At 42.9% G+C, this 19,554-nt stretch overlaps 2 protein-coding genes across 5 annotated transcripts in view; one reads left to right on the forward strand and one right to left on the reverse strand.

Moving 5' to 3' along the window:
• Positions 1-19,554, reverse strand: part of LOC146336476 (uncharacterized) — a 196,252-nt gene that overhangs the window by 49,578 nt on the left and 127,120 nt on the right. The window lies entirely within an intron of this gene.
• The window catches only part of GPR146 (G protein-coupled receptor 146), a 64,765-nt gene continuing 54,729 nt past the window's right edge, over positions 9,519-19,554 (forward strand). The window contains exons 1-2 of one of the 3 annotated variants that reach the window (XM_084818199.1): positions 9,538-9,906; positions 10,034-10,170. The gene's annotated coding sequence lies outside the window, so the exon portion shown is untranslated. Of the gene's footprint in view, positions 10,171-14,241; positions 14,302-19,554 lie in introns of all 3 variants that reach the window. The other 2 variants (XM_084818198.1, XR_014785495.1) reach the window with 2 other exon arrangements.

The following is a 19,554-nucleotide window of genomic DNA, read 5'->3' on the forward strand; positions in this document are numbered from 1 at the left end:
ATGGTATTTACTCAATCAACAATCAGGCCAAGGCAGGGAAGACAGCAGAAAGTGTGGCTATTGCTCAATTGTTTGTTAAAGATTATTGTAACAGCTACAGACATTTAACTTAATCTTCTTTGTAGAGCAATCTCATGAATTTGTTTGTTTTTGCCTCAAACCACAACGCTTTTGAATTAAGTGGCTCTATTTCATCATGAGAATGAATCTGATAACAGAGCCCTTCCTGCTTTCTACAGAAGTATATGCTTATCACTCCCCTTCCTCCTCCACATTCCTCATATTATCAAAAATCTCTTTATTCCCACCCCCTCCCACATTTTCTTCCATGGAAAAAAAAGCAAAACAAGCTATTACAATCCTGCAACAAGGCCCCAGTGGAAAACACTGATCCTTGCAAACACATTGGTTTGAAAAATAATCACACCCCTACATCTAAAACAAACAAATGCCTTGTTCCCTCTTTGTTATGGAGTTTGCCCAGTATGAAGGGTGCCAAGAGTTCATACAACAAGGTAAACTGTGACAGAACACGCAGTATTAATCTTAGCATTAAAACATGACCCACAAGGCTTTCAGATTCAAACCTTCAAGCATACTTGCTCTGAAAATGCTAAACATTTTTATAACTCCTGAAATGCCACTAATCACACTGTGCCTTCTCCTCTTGATTATACCCTGACCCTCTTTTCTCCATATTGTGGTATATTATTATTGTATTTAATTTAGTTATATACATTTCTAGGTTTGTACAATGGAACACTTGCCCACAATTTAAGGTTTTAGTCCAGAGTGACGACAAGGAGGCCTCCTAACATTAAAGAGTTGAGCCTAGTTAAATTCAGGGCAGAGCCAGTCTTTTTTTTTAGTCACGTCTGAGGGAATATTAAGTACAAGTGCATTTATTCAGATGGCTGGAAGAACATCTAGGATATGAATGGGTTAGGCTAGGGATAACAGGCACTCCCCACACTATTTTGCACTTGCTTTTAAGCTATCTTAGTAACAAGAGGAGTGAGCATGAAAAAATAAAGTGCACTGGTCAAAAAGAGTTATCTGTTTCACAACTACTTCCAAAAGGCAAATACACAGCGTCATCAAAAAGGGAACTATTGTCAGCAGCGGAAGAACTACTAACCTTCCACAGGAATCTGCCTGTGTGCTCAGATCAGCACTGGAGGATCGTCTGTGTTTGTCTGCCACCAGAAGAGTTAGGCAATTGAGGAGAGGATTTTTTCAGTGATGGCAGCCCAACTGTAGAGTGCCTCACCCAGGGCTACTCACCTGGTGTCCAATTTGGTAAATTATAGCTACCAGGGTAAGACATGGGGAATTTATGGCCATCCAGATATTGTTGGACTATATCTGCAATCATTTTAATATTATATACCACTTAATATAATAAAATATCTATGCAGTTTACATATAAAAATATTAAAATTACTGTTTAAAATATTGATAACATTTCGGAAAATAGGAGTCTCCTTGTACGTATTTTCAAATTGTGGAGAATATTTGTGAACCTGAGCAAAAGAAGCAGGTCTCCATTTTATCATAGGATATTTTGGAAGGAGACAGTGATGGGTCAATTTCGGCGACACTGTTTCAGTCCATTATTTGGTCCCTTCTTCGAGACTTGTATTTTCTTCAGACTATTAGCAACAAATATGATTAGCAATAAAGAATCATTCAATTAAATAATTATTAGGAGCAAAGCAGAATTAGTTGCAAAATCTTTTGCCAGCTGACATATTACATGAGGCTACATTAACTCATTAGATCTTTACCTCTACAAGGTCAGGCTGATCTGGAAAGAGAAAATGGATTGTCCTTGTGATATAAGAGAGTGCACTGCTGTATAGAATGCTCCTCTTTCCTGAATTAAAGACAAGAATTAACAAGATTATCTAAGGTTGCTACCTGTCTTAAATGGGGGTTGGGGGGGGAGAGGAGGAGAGAGCCAGTTGGGGTATCTTAGCCCCAGCCTCAAGCTTATAGACTGAGGAGCAGAATGAGCTGTCCAAAGCTTAGAGTCAGAAGAGGAAAATAAGCTGTCCAAGTCCGGGTTGCTGTGCCATCAGATCAGACCCAGACCAGGCTCTGGACGTTAAGCCTGAGGCCACTGAGGCTGGAGCCTGTGGGCAAGAGTCACAGAACAGAGTCTGAACCCACGTGCACCTGAGGCATTGAGTGCCTCCTGCACTACCATCCCAATGGAACAGGGATCGTGCCAGGCAGAAGACCATGGGGAAAAGAAGAAGCACTCATCTTCAGACTAGAAGCTTGACCTTTTCCAGTCTTCCAACTTATGGAGGTGGAGCTTAAGAGGAGTAAACTAGAGGCAGAGGCTCATACTGCCTCAGTTCACCCCCAGCCTTTGTCAGATCAGGTTACTCGCTAGGAGCTGTCTGTAGTGCTGCAACCCTGTGCCTGTCCGGCCAGCCTTACTGCTCCACTGTCTTGGCTCTTTGCCCAATGTGCCTGATTGTCTTTCTGTCTTGCTACTGTGCCTTGTGAGTACCAACTATGAACTTAACAGAATACAGGGTATTCATTTTCATGTATGAAAGCTTAAAGATTCCTACAGCTTAGGCCAGGAGCTGGTGGATAACAAAATTAATGAATGTGGGCGGCGGGGGAGGGAGGGAAATCAAGAAAATGGGCAGGCATGTTTAAAACTGGGCAAGTGACAACCCTCAAATTATTGGGGGTAATAATAACATCTGAACTGTGGTGTTGGAGGAAAATTCTGAGAGTGCCTTGGACTGCAAGAAGATCAAACCAGTCCATACTCCAGGAAAGAAATCCAGACTGCTCACTTGAGGGAATGATATTAAAGGCAAAACTGAAGTACTTTGGCCACATAATGAGAAGACAGGACACCCTGGAGAAGATGCTGATGCTAGGGAAAGTGGAAGGCAAAAGGAAGAGGGGCCGACCGAGGGCAAGGTGGATGGATGATATTCTGGAGGTGACGGACTCGACCTTGGGGGAGCTGGGGGTGGCGACAGCCGACAGGAAGCTCTGGCATGGGCTGGTCCATGAAGTCACAAAGAGTCGGAAGCGACTGAACGAATAAAAAACAAAATAATAAAATCAACCCCTAACCCCAACCCCTTCAACTACAAAGCTCAAATGAAGCAGCTTAGAAAAGGGTGGTTTGCCAGAGTTTATAATACATAATAGCTTAACATAGCTTTTTAAAGCACTTCACACACAGTATCTCAGTAATCCTTACAATAACCCTGCAAAGTAGGTATTATTATCCCTGAAAGTTAAAGGACGTTGAGGCTCAGAGAGAGAAAAAGACAGATACACAGATACACAGAGACAGAGAGAGGCTTGCTTAAGGCTACCTAGTGAGTTCTTGACAGAGGCAGGATCATGTGAACTGGGGATTTCCTGATCTGTAACTCAGATTCGTAGCCACTGCATTAAGTCAGCTTTCTTGTTATGTTACTGTGAGGCCTTCTCATAGCTCCAGGGCTCTCTCCTGCCTTTGTTTGTGGCAAATGTGCACATAAAATATTCCCTTAAGGCTACATCAATCAGTAAACAATGATAAGAGGCACTCAGTGTGGAATTTTCCAGGGAAACTGCCTGCAGGTCATCTGAGCGATGCAGGTGGAATATCCTTTACCATAATAAAAGCCTGCAAAGAGCCCACATGGATTTTCTAAGGAGTAAAACATGCATATGGGGAAGTTGCAACAATTACGAATTGTTATTATGAATTGTGGAGCACACACTGGTATGGGAAGGGCAAGGAAAAACATAGGTGAGAGCAAGGGGGAATGGATGCCCTAATGACAATGGAACCAATTATCTAGGGAAGTAGTGGGCTCTCCCACACTGGAGGCATTCCAGATGAGGCTGGACAGCCATCTGTCAGGGATGCTCTGACTTGGATTCCTGCATTGAGCAGGGGGCTGGACTCAATAGTCTTGTAGGGCCCTTCCAACCCTACTATTCTATGATGAGAATGAATGGACAATGCTAAGAGCTACTGTTGGGGGGTGGGGGTGGAAGGAGAATTAGCAGCAGCAATTGGGGCAGGGGATCTGTGGGTTGTGGCCCTACAAAAAACATCTGCTTCTAACCCTCTAGATTTAGGCCATTCCTATAATATATGATATGCCCCTTATTTCTTCAAACAGCTATTCTGGAGTGTCCATTATTTCTAACATTTTATCCAGAACGATGATCGATCTGTCTGTCTGTCTGTCTGTCTGTCTGTCTGTCTGTCTATCTATCTATCTATCTATCTAATCAGCTGCACATTTTACACCACCGTTAGACTACAACTAGGTTATGTCCCTGTTGACTCTCAGCAACACAAGCAAACACAGATACAAAATGGTAACATCGGGGTGAAGTATGCAAGAATTTTTACTGCTATGTGTACTGTGTCACAGCACCTAACCTTGGGGTAAGTGGGTAACAAATGGAGGAGAGAGGGCACACTACTGCAGAGGAGAGGCCTTGCAAGCTCTCTTCTCTGTGCTGTTATACCCTTCTAGTCAGGGATGTGGGGAGCTACATTCCACCCACTTGGGCTCTTCAGATGTTTCTACCAAACACCGGGGCGTGAGAGCTTGTACATTACTGACTGCAACCATATTAAGACATCATTTCCCACATATTGTATGATTCTACTCACCTAGCTCATAATAAAGAACCTCACATTTCATTAAGATAGAAAACAGACTGGCAATATTTTCCCAACAATACAGTCATTTTGCCCAATGGATATTTTCATGTTGCTAAGAGTTACTTAAAAAACAACTAGTTTTGGGGAAATTCAACACTGCTTGTTTAAAACTCATCATTCACTTTATTTCTAAAGTTCAGAGGGAAGGCGCCAAAACAGCACCATCCACAGACAAGAGGCAGGTATCAGCAGACTTGGGGAAATCCTAAGGCTTGTAGAAATACAAAATAGGAGGGAAAAGATGGGATTCCCCACACCTCCACAGAAGAGTCCAATGAGGATTAAGGAGGCTCAGTAGCTATGGGAGACTGACTGAATGTGTGTGTGTGTGTGTAAAATTGGGTGGGAGGGAACATGGAATGGAATAACCTGGAGGAGGGCATGGCTGACTGATTTTAACACTAAGCAGGACCATTCTACAGTGCAATGTTTTATATTACAAGTGGGACCTGCAACGAAAAGGCCAAGTGTCACAGTTATCACAAGTAAGTCTAGTGCCTACAAGGAGTAGTGCCTTTCTGGGTGGTATCTCTGGTCCTTTGGAATTCCCTTAAAAGGGACGTTCATCAGAATGGTTGGCTCACTGCCAATCCTAGAATGTTTAGTGAACACTTTTTGTTTCAGAAGGCCTTTGAATGACCTATAGCTCTGTCTTGGTTCTTGGTTTTATTGTTGACCTTACTGTGGTTTTCGAACTGATTTTAAAACTCTTTTCCTCATGTTGCAATGTTTTACTTTGGTCTGGAATATAGTATTTTATTTATCCTGTAAGCTGCCTTGTAGGCCTAGATACAGTTCAAGACTCAGGATATAAATGAATGAATGAATGAATGAATATAAATAAATAAATAAATAAATAAATAAGAAAGACATCAGCTATTGAAAGAAAATATTTCAAATGGCATCCTTTGCTACTTTAAATAACCTTCTTGAAAGTTAGCTAGCGTTTGCCATTTTACAGCGTGCTTGGGAACAGAAAACACCAGAAAGAAATTACATTCACTAGGAAGTCGGAAAGGTTGCTTTAGATGCAATTCAAGCAGAAATCCCCCCAAACAAGTTCTCCAGGAAGCTTGATTTAAATGAGTACAAGCCTCTGTATCTTTCTGAGCTAGGAAAATGTTTCTTTCAGCTATTGGAAAGGTAGAAAAGGATACATCTACACACACACACACACACACACAACTCCTACTATGCACAGTGAAGAAGCCATTCTCATTTTGCAATTAAACCTAAAATTAGAAAGCATGTGTTCAAATAAAGCTGAATTTAGTCTTGATGCTGCTTCATACCAAACCAAACACATTTCTGAGAAGTATATAAACATTCAGAAGAACTGATGTATATAAAAGCAAGTCTACTCAGATGAGAAATTTTAAGGGCACAATGAGAAAAGTGCATATAAGATTTCATTTATGCATTCTGGGATGTTATACCTTAAACACAGCACTTGTAACAAAATTAGTAATACAAATTACCCCTCTGTATTAGAAATTTATTTGAAACCGATAGTACTATATACAACTGCTCACCAATATCTTCCAGACAACATGGGAAAATGTTGTCTGTTGGGAAAATGAATGTTCCACGGTGGATAACAATGTGCTTTTGTGTATGAGTAATGGGTGTGCATTTATTTATTTATATTAAAAGCTAATATAATCGTAACCCAAATCCCAACTGTGTTGCGATATCTACTCTGGCATCGCTATTACAGGAGCTAACAATGCCATCCACAATATCAGGGGTGCATCGACCTGCCCATCTTCCAATGTGATATTTGGAGCAATGCCCTACTGCATTCTGCAAAGGACAAACAGGCTGGTCTCTACACCAAAAAATAATGGACAAAAAGCTGATATGAGAAATGGCAATATTCAAAAACTAGCGAGGGAACATTTCAACCTCCCAGGACACACTGTCACAGATCTTGACTTAAGGTGGCCATTCTTGAATGCAAAACAGCTGAACAATTCATCAAGAGGTTGAATGCTATCACTTGTGGCTTGAATAGGGACATCATGGTACATGTGTTAGTCAGCTCACCAATGCAAAGATGTCTGTGTTACCACTCAACAACTGTGATGTGAATGGCCACTATAAATAAGGAAATTATCACTGCCTGTACTTTCTGCATTTCAGTTCCCTCTGACCTCACCTTTTACAACTCCATCCCCCACCCCCACCCCCTGCCACTACATGTGTGAACAAGATAATAATTCATGCATCTCATGAAGTGGGCTGCAGTCTACCAAAGCTTATGCCATAATAAATGTGTTAGTCTTTCAAGGTTCTACAAAATGATTTGTTTTTGCTGCAACAGATTAACATGGCAACCTCTCTGGACATTATTTATTTTACTATTATTTATATAAAAACAAGCCATCTTTCCACTAAAAAAAAGGTGCCTCAAGGTAGACTTGCCGCTTTGGGAGGGTTCCACCCTTAAAGGCAGCATAAAAATGATTTTAAATAAATAAAATAAATCCAAAAATAAAAAATACAAGTAAAGGAATCAATGAAATAGAATAAATATTAATAGACGCACCAAGATCTTAAATAGCATAGAAGCACGATCAGAAATTTTAACAGCAACTGATCAGTGTCATCAATACCAAACACAGCACAGATTATACTAAATGGCTACACCCTAAAATTTCACTGAATAAATCAAGCTTAGATAGTGGCATCCAGAGCTAATCTAACCATGTATTCTGCTTATAATTCCACTTATAAATGTGACACCTCTACAGTGATGTAACTGTAGCTCCCTGCTATTACACAGCATCCATTTGTTACAAAGGGGTTTACCTGACAGCCTCAAGCAAGCTCCACTTACTCAGAAGGATGATGCCCAGCAGCAATGCTTGGCAGACTGTGTCCCATCCTCCCAGACTAGCCATCTTATCACATAGTTCACTAAACTGGACCTTCTCATGCTATGCAGGGGGAGCAGCTGACCACTTCACATGGCAAATGTGCTTGCTACAGACACAGTGATTTTACACCTGTGTTTCCTGCAGCAGACAGACATGTCAAGAGTGAATGACAGACATGCATCCTTAAAACATCCATGTTGCATGGGCTTGAAAGCCCTGATTGAGCTGGAGTTCCACAGAGCATGCCTAATGATTCAAGACAGATGTTCACATTTTACATGCTTGCTATGGAAAACACAGGTGTGACCACAGAAAAACGAAGTGTCAGCTGCTCTTAAACTGGGATGTGGGGTGAGAGACAGGAGGCTTCTCCTCTTCTATTTTATCTTTGTCAGCTCTTCTCCAGCCTCTGTTGTCCAGTCTATGTTTAGACTCACCTTGTGAATAAGTCCCTAAAAGCTATTAGCTGACACCAACCCACAAAAGCCAGTGTTATTAATTTGTGGCATGTGGGGCTATCAAATGATTATGAGAATCTTCATTTACAGTGCAATCCTATATATGGGTACTTGGAAATAGGACTTATTGATTTCAATGGGACTTACTCCCAGGTAAATGTGTACAGGATTGCAGCCTTAGGGTGCAGTCCTATGTATGTTTAGACAGAAAGAAGTCCTAGAACTCCCAGCATTCCTCAGCATAGCTGGCTGGGGAATACTGGGGGGTGGAGGACTTTTTCTGTCTAAACATGCATAGGATTGCACCTTTAATTTATTTAATCATATTCATCTGCAGATATATGCAAACCATAGTTACAAAGAAAAAAAAGATGTGTTTATATGTCGGACCAGGCACCATCTCAAAAGTGGCATCCCATTCTGTGTGCTAGACAAAGAAGAATGTCTCTTCTAAGATGGCGCCTGGCCTCTATGGGTTTTGTTAATACTTGTATTAAAAATAATTACTTAAAAATAGAATCTGCTGTCCAATTAATCAAGAGCAACATTTGAATTCATTTTTTGGATTTTAAATCAACTAAGTTAACTGCGGTATAGCCCAAAACAACATGTTATGGCCCCAAATAACCAAAGAAGAAGTAGAAAAGCCACAGTATCTTCCAGTTTACAAACATTTACCTTCCTGGTCACCTGAACTCACCATAGGAGACGAGTGAATGACTATTAAGAACATAAAAAGAGCCCTGCTGAATCAGTTCAAATGTCAATCTACTGGTTGAGCATCTACTTTCTAATAATGCTCAATGAGATGCCATCAGGAAATACACATGCACGACATGAGGGCAACAGTTTGCCCCAAGTCTTCTTCCCCAACCCCTCCACAACATCTGTAGGATAATGCTTCTGAAAATGGAAAAGAAAAGGTATAGCCCTCCTCTTCCCAGATACATGGGCTTATCGAGGATTTCCAAGCCTGGCTTAGACTCTGAACCCTTCTCCCAAGACCAGGCTATCTCTTAGTTATATACAGCTCATTGCACTGTGGTGTTGGTAAATACATGCTAATCATTGTAGTTGTTCAGAAAAAAAAAAATGCTCTTGAAATTGTTTTGTTATCCATTCATACAGCAACATTCAGGCTTTTATGCTACTTTTATGCCTCCAAATCTGAGCACAATCCTCCAAATGGGAAAGGAACACAAATATTGAATTAATAACTTTTTTTGTTCAACCGGTGTAAGTTCTGCAGCTGTGTTAGCCCCAGAAAAGTCTTTTTTTTTTTTTTTAGGCAGTTGGTAAAAACAGCCAGGCTTGGAAGGACTTGAGTACTAGAAGAAGAAAAAATCAGTGGCAGAGAGAATATGATGTTTTTGAGGTCCTTTCCTGGAGAAGGAAACAAGAACGCAGTCTCTGCCAATGAAAGGAAAAGAAGTACCACAGAGAGTAGGCAGGTTGCCAAGTGAGCTCGGCAGCGTGACCGAGCTGCATTGAGTTTCTTTAATGAAAGCCAGGAAAGAACACATTACACAGTGTTTCTTTAGAGAGCTAAGCTAGCCTCCAGTGATTGAAATCAATAAAAACAGTCGGCAAGGGGCCCAAGTGGGGGGAGAACCGAATCTCTACTTCAGCGTTCAGTTTGCTTTCCACTCTCTTCCTTCCTTTAAAAGTTAAACTTTGATAAACTGCATACTACTCCTTGCAGCACGCCAACGATTTTTTAATTTTATTTTTGGTCCAGGGGCCTGGCGAGTGGACAGCCGTTTTAAGCTTCCTTCCAACTCACCCCCTCCATTCTCTTTTACAGCATAAAAGGATTGTTTTGAACGTGAAACCTGCCGAGAAGGACACCTCTGGACAAGTGCGTGATCTTACACCGGGAGCGGGGGGATGGAGAGGTTGAAGTTTATTGCAGAAAAATGATAAAGAGATGAAAGAGGAAGGCAAACATGGAATTTTATTCAGCAGAAACCTCTCTGTTTGGATAGCATGTCAGCTGCTGCTGTGGTGAATTCTGAAACTGCTGAAGAGACGGCCTTGGAGGGGGGTGAGCCCAATCTAAAGCAGAACTGGAAAAAAACATCCGAGAATTCATGTTCAGTTAAGAGTTCAGGATCAATCTCGGGTAAGTCTCTGGTAGTTTTAGCATTTTGGTTGAAAGCCCGAAATCAAAAGGGCACTCATTTGCATAGCTACCTAAAAATGTTTTTGGTGTGCCCCCTTGTTGATTCTTTAATGACTATTTAAATACAGCATACTTTAGCAATCTGAATGAGACAGTTTTGACCATTCTTCCAGGAAACTCATTGTCACAAGGAAAGGCCGAATGCACACAAAGCCCCCCCCCCCAGATTTATTTATTTTTGCAGTGGTGCTTTTGTTTAACTTCTTTTATTGACAAGAGTCTGGCAATTACATAACTCCACCCACTCCCTTAAGGATTCTGTGTTCCATACATTAGGAAGCCTGATTTACTGCTCTGATGGTGAAACATCAGGAAGGTTTCCTGATAGAAAGCAAACTGCGTTTCTGAAGGGTCCAGGAATGATTTCTGAATGGAGCATGCATCCACTTGATTCATTTTACAGACAGCTTCAACACTGAAGCTGCATTGAGCATGTAAATGGTCTGCCTGCTGTTTAAAACTAGAAATACTAATGTATTTATTGCTCTCAAAACAACATCAGAAGTTGCACCTAATAATTTTATTTTAATGTGGAAAAGTTAAACAAGTTGTGTGTGACTGTTATTTGGTACAACACCCATATATGGAGACAAGTAAGAACTGTGTATACAAGATACCTATACAAGTAATTTCAAGACTTTTCAAAATACTTTCTACCCCCAGTACTTACTAATGAGACTTACAATGCAATCCTATGCATGTCTACTCAGTAGTAAGCCCCACTGAATTCAGTGGGGCTTATTCTGAGGTGTATATATATACAGGACTGCAGCCTTAATAGCTAAATCTTCCCTTAGCTGAAGCAGAGGCATCAGCACTGAACAGTGCTCATTTCATGGATTTGGGCAAGAGGGAAACTGCTAGGCAGGTTAAGGAATGCACAGGAAGGGAGACTGGGGCAGCAAGTTGTGCTGCCAACTGTCATGATTTTTAAACAACTAGAAACCTGAAATCATGAGAAGAAGAAACCTCATCTTGCTTACCACAGCGGTTGCAGAGGGAGAGGGAAAAACTTGATATGAGTCAATTGTATCATAGGCTGAAAACTAAGAAAGCAAGGGCATTCCCACCAAACATTCATTTGATGAAATTAGGGACACGCTTGTAAAACCCCTATCTTCATGACATGGAAATTTCGATTGCCTAAGAACCACTTTGCATTACTACACATTAAGGCTCCACTCTGCCTAATGTATTCATTACCCAACAACAGCCTATCCTTAACAGATTTAAAAGCCAGGAGGCTGCTTGTTCTTTTGATTTAAGGGAAAGACTGAAGGCAAAAGGAGAAGGGGACGGCAGAGGATGAGATGGCTAGATAGCATCACTGATGCAATGAATATGAACTTGAGCACGCTCCGGGAGAGAGCGCAGGGCAGGAAGGCCTGGCGTGCTATGGTCCATGGGGTCACGAAGAGTTGGACACGACTGAACAACAAATGCTAAAAAACACAAAAACAACATAATTGTCCTACAAAACCTTATCAATGGTTCAAAATACATCTCAGCGGCTGCAGCGTGTAAAATGACAGGCCAAGCACTACATGGTGCCTTAATGTTCATGCATGTTCCCCATGGTTAGTAAGCCACCCCCGCTAACCACCCACTTGTTAAAGGGTTTAGGGGATGTGCCCAATCTCGTCTGATCTCGGAAGCTAAGCAGGGTCAGCCCTGGTTAGTACTTGGATGGGAGACCGCCTGGGAATCAGGCTTCCTGCACTGAGCAGGGGGTTGGCCTCGATGGCCTTGTAGGCCCCTTCCAACCCTATGAGTATGAGTCACACGCATGTATGTGTGTTTATGCTACAGACAATATGCATCTACCATCCACTCAAAGAGTTTTATGTTCTGCAGACCCTGGGGAGGGATCGGAGTCTTGAAGAATGACCATTCTTGCATCTCACACTAACAGAATTTATGTAAAAGACATCTCCAAAATGCAAAAATAGGGACAGTGATTTACCATACTATAAAATAGGGACCAACCCTAGTAAATGGGGACCACTGGAAAGAATGCAAATGAAACAACCCCCCCTCACATTTCTTATTGTTTTAAAATATTAATAACTGTAAATCAATGTCATATATGGACCTCCAATTAGGGCTTAGAAATTTTGTTGTCCATACTCCCTCCCACCTCACCACTGTGGAACGCCAGTAGATAGTAAAAGAGCTTCCCATTTGTGAACCGACAGACCAGAAACCAGAGAAATGCACCAATCTGGGGCAGGGGGGATAAAATGAAGATATCAAAAGGTGCTTATAGAAGACTGTTTTATTTTTAGAACATAGAACGGAAAAGATCAAAATAAAACTAAGCCTTCTACAGGAGCTTTGGATATCTTGCAGTTAATCTTCCCATGAACAAGTATACAAAATGCAACACTGTTCCCAACTTCTCAAACTTTCCTGGAAATACTGTTGATCTGCAGGGACGCACTGGAATCTGGACTTCACAAACTGATAGGCAGACAGCCAAACCCTGGGCAGGCGATGGTGAACTAAAAAGCCACTTGCATCCCTCACTGGATGACTAATACATCATGATGACTCGCAATGTGTGAAAGGGCCACCATGGACAGGACACAAAGGACAGAATGTTCATATAACCTCATTTTTTAACAGTCTGTTAAAACACTCCACTGACATGTGAACTAGCTCTACGATTCTATGGCAGGGGTGGGGAACGTTTGGCCCTCCAGCTGTTGCTGTACTCCAATTCCCATCAGCCAATCAGTATGGCAAATGCTCAGGGATGGCAGGAGTTAATAGTCCGATATCTCAAGAACCACAGATTCCCCACCCATGTTCTATTGTACAGACCATGGGTACACAGCCTGGTGCCTTCCAGATGTTTTTGACTACAACTTCCATAATACCTTACTATTGGCCATGCTGGCTTGGGGTTATGGGAGCTACAGTCCAGAACATCTGGAGGGCATAGATTGCCTTCTCCTGGTATAGACCACCTCTAAGTGAACTCAGTAAGCTAAACCCTATTGCATACATGCAACTACAGGAAAACTGTTATGTAGGAAATGAGCAGCAGGCAACTCCTGGACCAAGCATGGGGAACTGACCGATATCATCTACTCTCCCTATTGCCAACCTCAGCAGCAAAACAAAGTGTGGATGGGCAGATTTTGTGGTAAGGGGACAGGAGCAAGCACTATGGGTAGTGGGCCCCTTTGATATTCCATAGCTGACCTTTTCTTTGGAGAGGGGAGGGGAGGGCCATAGCTCAGTAGGAGAGCACATGCTTCACATGCAAAAGGACCCCGGTTCAATCCCTGGCATCTCCAGTTAGGGATGGGAAAGACCCCTGTCTGAAACCCTCTGCCAGTCAGCATAGGCAATACTGAATTAGATGAAGCAATGATCTGTCTTGATACAAGGCAGCTTCCTATGTTCCATGGGGGTGGCACACAGCCTATTCAGGAATACTTTTATGGGTAGAAAAGCCATTGATTAAGCTAATCTGGAATTAATCTGATGCCAAACATAATTCCAGTTAAGGCTAACCAGGGTTCCCACTTAACTAGAGTTCCAAGCTACTGTCAAATCTTAGTTAAAAGAGAACCTAGATTAGCTCTAACCCTGGTGACCACCGTACCAACAACCCCTATAAATGAGTTTGAATAACAGAACAAATGTTTGTGGTTTTTTTTAAAGGGTAACTCATAAATAGCTGGTAATCGTGAAGGCTAGTATAAAGAAAAATGAAGCTGATATACTTTCCAAATATTCTCCAGTTAGCTTTTTGCTTGCCCTTCCACCTGCCGCTGGAGGCTGCACTTATTTTGTCCAGTCATCCACTTTGACATACGGCCAGAGCCTCAATGTTCTTTGGCTGCACAAAGTCTCTCTAGGGGTTTGCATTGGCACCGGACTCCCAAGGTTCAGCTGATACGCCTCTCGCATTCACAACAACAGTGGAATATTTGCCAATCACTGTGAAGTTAGCTAACCCATATTTCCTTTCATCTGAGGATGAAATTCACTCTGGTGCAGACCGCAAGGCTTATGAATCATCTGAACATCCAGCCTAATTCAACAATGAGACTGAAGATGGTAAGCCATTCATTATCCTTCAGTCGAGAACAATTTCCACAGCTCCCTTGAAACTATGCTTTCACTCATGTTGATTCCAAAACTGTACTGATGCTTTAAAACAAACAAGCAAACAAAACAAAAACACTTCGTGAGGCCCCGTTGTTGGCTATACAAGTCTCCATGGCTGTAGTCCCAAGTGTATTTCATTAGAGATTCATGACACTGAAATCCATGGGACTAACCTCCAAGTAAACGTGGTTTAGATTGGGCTACAAAACAGAAAAGCTCAGCCCACAATGATAGCATTGACAAATGTGGTTTTCTCCCACTGGCTGTATTTCTTAGGCATGTATAAAAGCAACACTGGACACTTTCTAGATTGGAGGAAAAAGTCTGGTTGATAAAGGACACCGCTATACTCCATTTTCCAGTCACACAAAGAGTACTACACACACATGCCAACTTGCTACAATAACTGCTAGTCTGTATTCATGCGTATTCATACCCTCTTTCATGCTCTCTCTGCCAGTGGTGAGCTGATATGGCCAGATAGCAAGTCCCAGAATTAGCAGTGGGACAGGGGGAGCATCACTATAGTCCCTAAATGTTTGAGGACATTTTGTGGACTGTGTTGTATCTCAAGGAGTGCCTCCAGCAACACCAGACAGGCCGCTCAACAAGATCAGCCTTGGATGGCCTTCTCTCAGTCCCATCAGCCAATACAGCTAGGCTGATGAGGAGAGGGCCTTCTCTGTGGTGGCCCCCACTCTGTGGAACTCCCTCCCTAGGGAACTCCACCATGCCCCCTCTTTAATGAGCTTCCGCCATGCACTGAAAACTTAGTCATTCAGGCAAGCATTTGGGGTGGGTTAGGGTATTTTTAAATAATGTTTTATTGTATAATTTTACTGTTTTAACTTGTACCATTGTACATCGCCCAGAGTGGCTGGGTGACCAGCCAGATGGGCGATTAAGAAATTTAATAAACAAACAAACAAATAAATAAAATGGACAACATAAGGAGGGTGCTGTTGCGTTCATGCCCTGCTTGTGGGTTCCTGGTCAACAGCTGGTTGGCCACTGTGTCAACAGAATGCTGGACTAGATGGACCCTTGGTCTGATCCAGCATGGCTCTTTTTATGTTCTTACAAAGGTGTTGAGGGAGGTGTGGTTGGTGCTTAATTTCTAGAAAGAGGGGTGGGAAGACTCAGGCCTGGATAGAAACTCTCCCATGTGCCCTGGAACGAACCGCTGTGTTTTCATTTAAGCAGGTGGAGGACATATTTGTGCTACACCTAACCTGCTAAATATGCTGTTGCTTTGGGGATTTTGTAAAAATGCAAAGATAGTTTTGAAGGTGGAAGTATACCCACAATGCAACTGAGTGATGGAATTTGGAGACATAAAAATATGACTATTTTCTATAGATATATGCTTTATTTGTACTGCAGTAGGCCATCTTGACTGGCCATTTTCATGGTGAATTGAGCCAAACAATTATTCCAAAAGGCTTTTCAATGCAAACACAGATAGCAGAGGCCAGGATTTTATTCTTAGGCTTAAACACAAAGAAAAACAGTCCTTGCATTTTTATACTTTGTGGGCATTAGTGTTTCTTACACGTTGTAAAGTTTGAAACAAAGCGGTTCCCTGGCTTTCAAGACTCCAGATCAAGTTTCAGCCTATAGCCAGAGTGATGTTCTTACTTCCATTCATAATGAAGTTTCTCGTTTTAAAAAAAGTAACCTGGATACAACAGAAAACCACATTTTCATCTTAAAAATGTCAAATTACTGTGGGAACATAAGAAGCTGCCTTATACTGAGTCAGACCCTGGGTCCATCTAGCCTAGTATTGTCGACACTGACTGGCAGCGGCTCTCTAGGGCTTCAGGCAGGATTCTTTCCTAGCCCTCCTTGGAGATGCTGGGGATCGAACCTGGGACCTTCTGCATGCAAAGGAGGGGCTCTGCCACACGTGTGCTATTGCCCTCACGCCCGCCCCATATACTTGTCAACTTTGCTGTGTACTTGTCAAATATGAGTGTGGTTCTAGATGACAGGCGAGGGGGTAGGGTGAGAAAGAAGACAAGGGGCTTGATCTAGCCAGAGTTAAGCACTTTAAATCCCAGAGATTTTTTATTTAATTCAAAACATGCTGGATCATGCACATCGTGAGGAAGTCGCAGGATTTCAGCAATTTGATGTTCTGAAATTAAAGTGATCCCTGTTCCCCAGAAACAAGAACTTTTAAAAAATCAAGACCTTCTCAAGTTCTGCTCTTCTGAGCTCTCTGGTATCCATCAGTCTCATATACACATGCAGCTCTCTAAATTTATCGAAGTAAAACATTGAAACAGCATCTGTTTTTTATAGCATCAGGTGTTCCGTTATTATGTTTCTGTGATGCAGACCAGAAAATCAAAAAGCAATTATGATTTAAGACCCCAAATTAAAACCTGTCAGCTGCATTTTGAACATATTCCATAAAATGTGGTTGTTATTCAACTGACCAAAAAAAGTAGATTTTAAATGCAACAGGCATATGCTGTAGAACACATTTCTGTATGTTTTAACAAACCTCTATGTCCTCCTCCCCCTTCAGTAGTCAATGCAACCTACTTCTGCAGACAAACCCTCCAAACTTTGTTGAAAAGTTTTCTGGTTTTCAGCTCAGGGGTCACCATCACCACCAGACTTCTTTAAGCAAACCCCTTACTGAAAATAAAAAAAATTACTTTGGAGGAAAAAGTCAATTAATAACTCATTTATATCTTAGATTTTCTCCCTCTGCATAATTTTAAAGTAGCACTACTTGTTCATTCAGAGATAGCTAGTGTAGTGTTGAGACACTGACCCAATTCACATGTTAGCTGCAATTCCTGGGTTGTTTAACCCAGCAATTGCTAGGGATGAGTGGAGCGACGAGCACAGTGCCCCCCCCACACACACTCATCGTTTCCTCTTTCAATTAAAAACCCGGGAACACCCCTGTTCCTAGGTTGTAAATTGAAAGCAGAAACTACAAGTGTGCGCGAGGGAGTAAGGCCATTGCTTTGCTAGTCCCTGACAATTCCTGGGTTAAACAACCCAGGAATTGCAGCATGACATGAAAACTAGGTCTCAGAGTTTGAGTGTAAACCAGAAAGTCTGTATTACAAATCACCTCCACCATGAACTCACTAAGCAGCCTTAGTTCACTCAGGCTCCCATCTGCAATATGGCCAGAATACTGACCTATCTTAAAGTGCTGTTGTAAGGATTATTGAGTATGGTGACTGCCTCAGCACCCCCCTTGACTGAGCTGGCAGGGGCAGTCTCCAGTGTGGTGTTGGAAGAACACAGGATGGCAGTTCTGGGTGACTTCAACTTCCATGCTGAGGCTGTCTCTGGAGTTCCAGCTCGGGACTTCATGGCCCCCATGACAACCATGGGGCTGTCTCAGTATGTCAGCGGCCCGACACATGAAGCAAGACATTCCCTTGATTTGGTTTTTGCTCCAAGTTATGAGTTGGGTGCCCCGAAGATGGGGGTAGGGTCCAAGTAACCCCACTGTCATGGTCAGACCATTTCCTGGTGAGGTTTGAACTCATGGTGTTACTTCCCTCCTGCAGGGGTGGGGGACCCAGTCAGATGGTCTGCCCCAGGAGACTGATGGAATCTGATGGATTTCTGAATACTGTTGGGGATTTTCCAGTGGAGAGAGCTGGTGATCCACCCAAGGCCCTTGCCTCACTGTGGAACAGTGAGATGCAGAGGGCTGTCAACTTGATTGCACCTGAGTGCCCTCTCCAGCACTGTAGAGCCTGCTCCACTCCTTGGTATACTGGGGAGCTGTGGGCAATGAAACAGGCTGTATTTTGGCTAGAACGCAAATGGCGTAAGACTCAAAGCGAAGATGACCAAGCACGTTCTAGAGCACATAATCATGCCTATTGCGTGGTGCGGGCAGCAAAGAAGTCTTACTTTGCTGCTTCTATTGTGTCCTTGAGTAGCCATCCAGCGGAATTCTTCCGGGTGGTCCAGGGGTTGTTAACACCCTCCCTAGCAAATGGGGCCCTGGCCCCATCTAGGACCTGCTGTGACCTTTTTGCATAGCACTTGGAGGACAAACCCATTTGTCTCTGCAGCGAACTTGATGCTGTTATCACAGTTCCAATTGAGGTGTCTGATGCCACCGTGTACCCGATTCTGAGGGATCAGTTCCAGTTGCTGCCGCCTGATGATGTGGACAAGGTGCTAGCAGCAGTGCAACCAACCATGTGCCCTCTTGATCCCTGCCCCTCTTGGCTAATAAAAGCTAGCTGAGGAGGTAGGACTGGGAGGGTTAAATGCTTCCCTGCTGGAAGGGGTGGTCCCTGCTGTCCTTAAGGAAGCAGTAGTGCAGCCACTCCTGAAGAAGTCCACCCTGGACCCAACAGTATTAGACAACTACTGCCCAGTCGCAAACACACCTTTCTTAGGGAAGGTACTTGAGAGGGTTGTGGCAGAGCAACTGCAGGCACTCTTGGAGGATAATGATTATCTAGACCTATTCCAGTCTGGGTTTCGATCTGGTTATGGGACTGAATCAGCCTTGGTCACTCTGATGGATGACCTTTATCGAGGGACAGGGGGAGCGCAACCTTGTTAATTCTTTTTGACCTCTCATCGGCTTTTGATACCATCAACCATGGTATCTCCTGGATCGACTCCATGGGATGGGTATCGGAGGTACTGTGTTACAGTCATTCCAGTCCTACCTACGGGGCCAATTTCAGAGAGTAATGTTGGGTGACTATTCCTTGGTGCCTTGGCAACTGAGCTATGGGGTGACACAGGGTACCAACTTGTCCCCAATGTTGTTTAACATCTATATGAAGCCACTAGAAGCAGTCATTAGGGGATTTGGAGCCAAGTGCCATCTATATCTCCCTGTGACATCTGAATCAGGAGAGGCTGTGCAAGTCCTGGACCAGTGCCTGAACTCAGTAATGGGCTGGATGAGGGCCAATAAACTGAAACTGAATCCTGGCAAGATGGAAGCCCTGTGAGTGAGTGGTTCCCGAGTCTGGGAGACAGTCTCATCACCTGTTCTGGATGGGGTTGCACTCCCTCTGAAAGATCAGGTCCGTAGTTTGGGGGTATTCCTAGATCCATCACTATCGCTAGAAGCCCAAGTGGCTGCTGTGGCTCAGAGTGCCTTTTACCAGCTTCGGCTGGTTCACCAACTATGGCATCTCCTGGACAGGGATAGGTTGGCCACAGTAGTACAGGCATTAGTGATCTCAA

Source organism: Heloderma suspectum, chromosome 12 (assembly GCF_057233095.1).
Source record: "Heloderma suspectum isolate Gila_16-S chromosome 12, 16-S_ref, whole genome shotgun sequence".
Classification (NCBI taxonomy): domain Eukaryota; kingdom Metazoa; phylum Chordata; class Lepidosauria; order Squamata; family Helodermatidae; genus Heloderma; species Heloderma suspectum.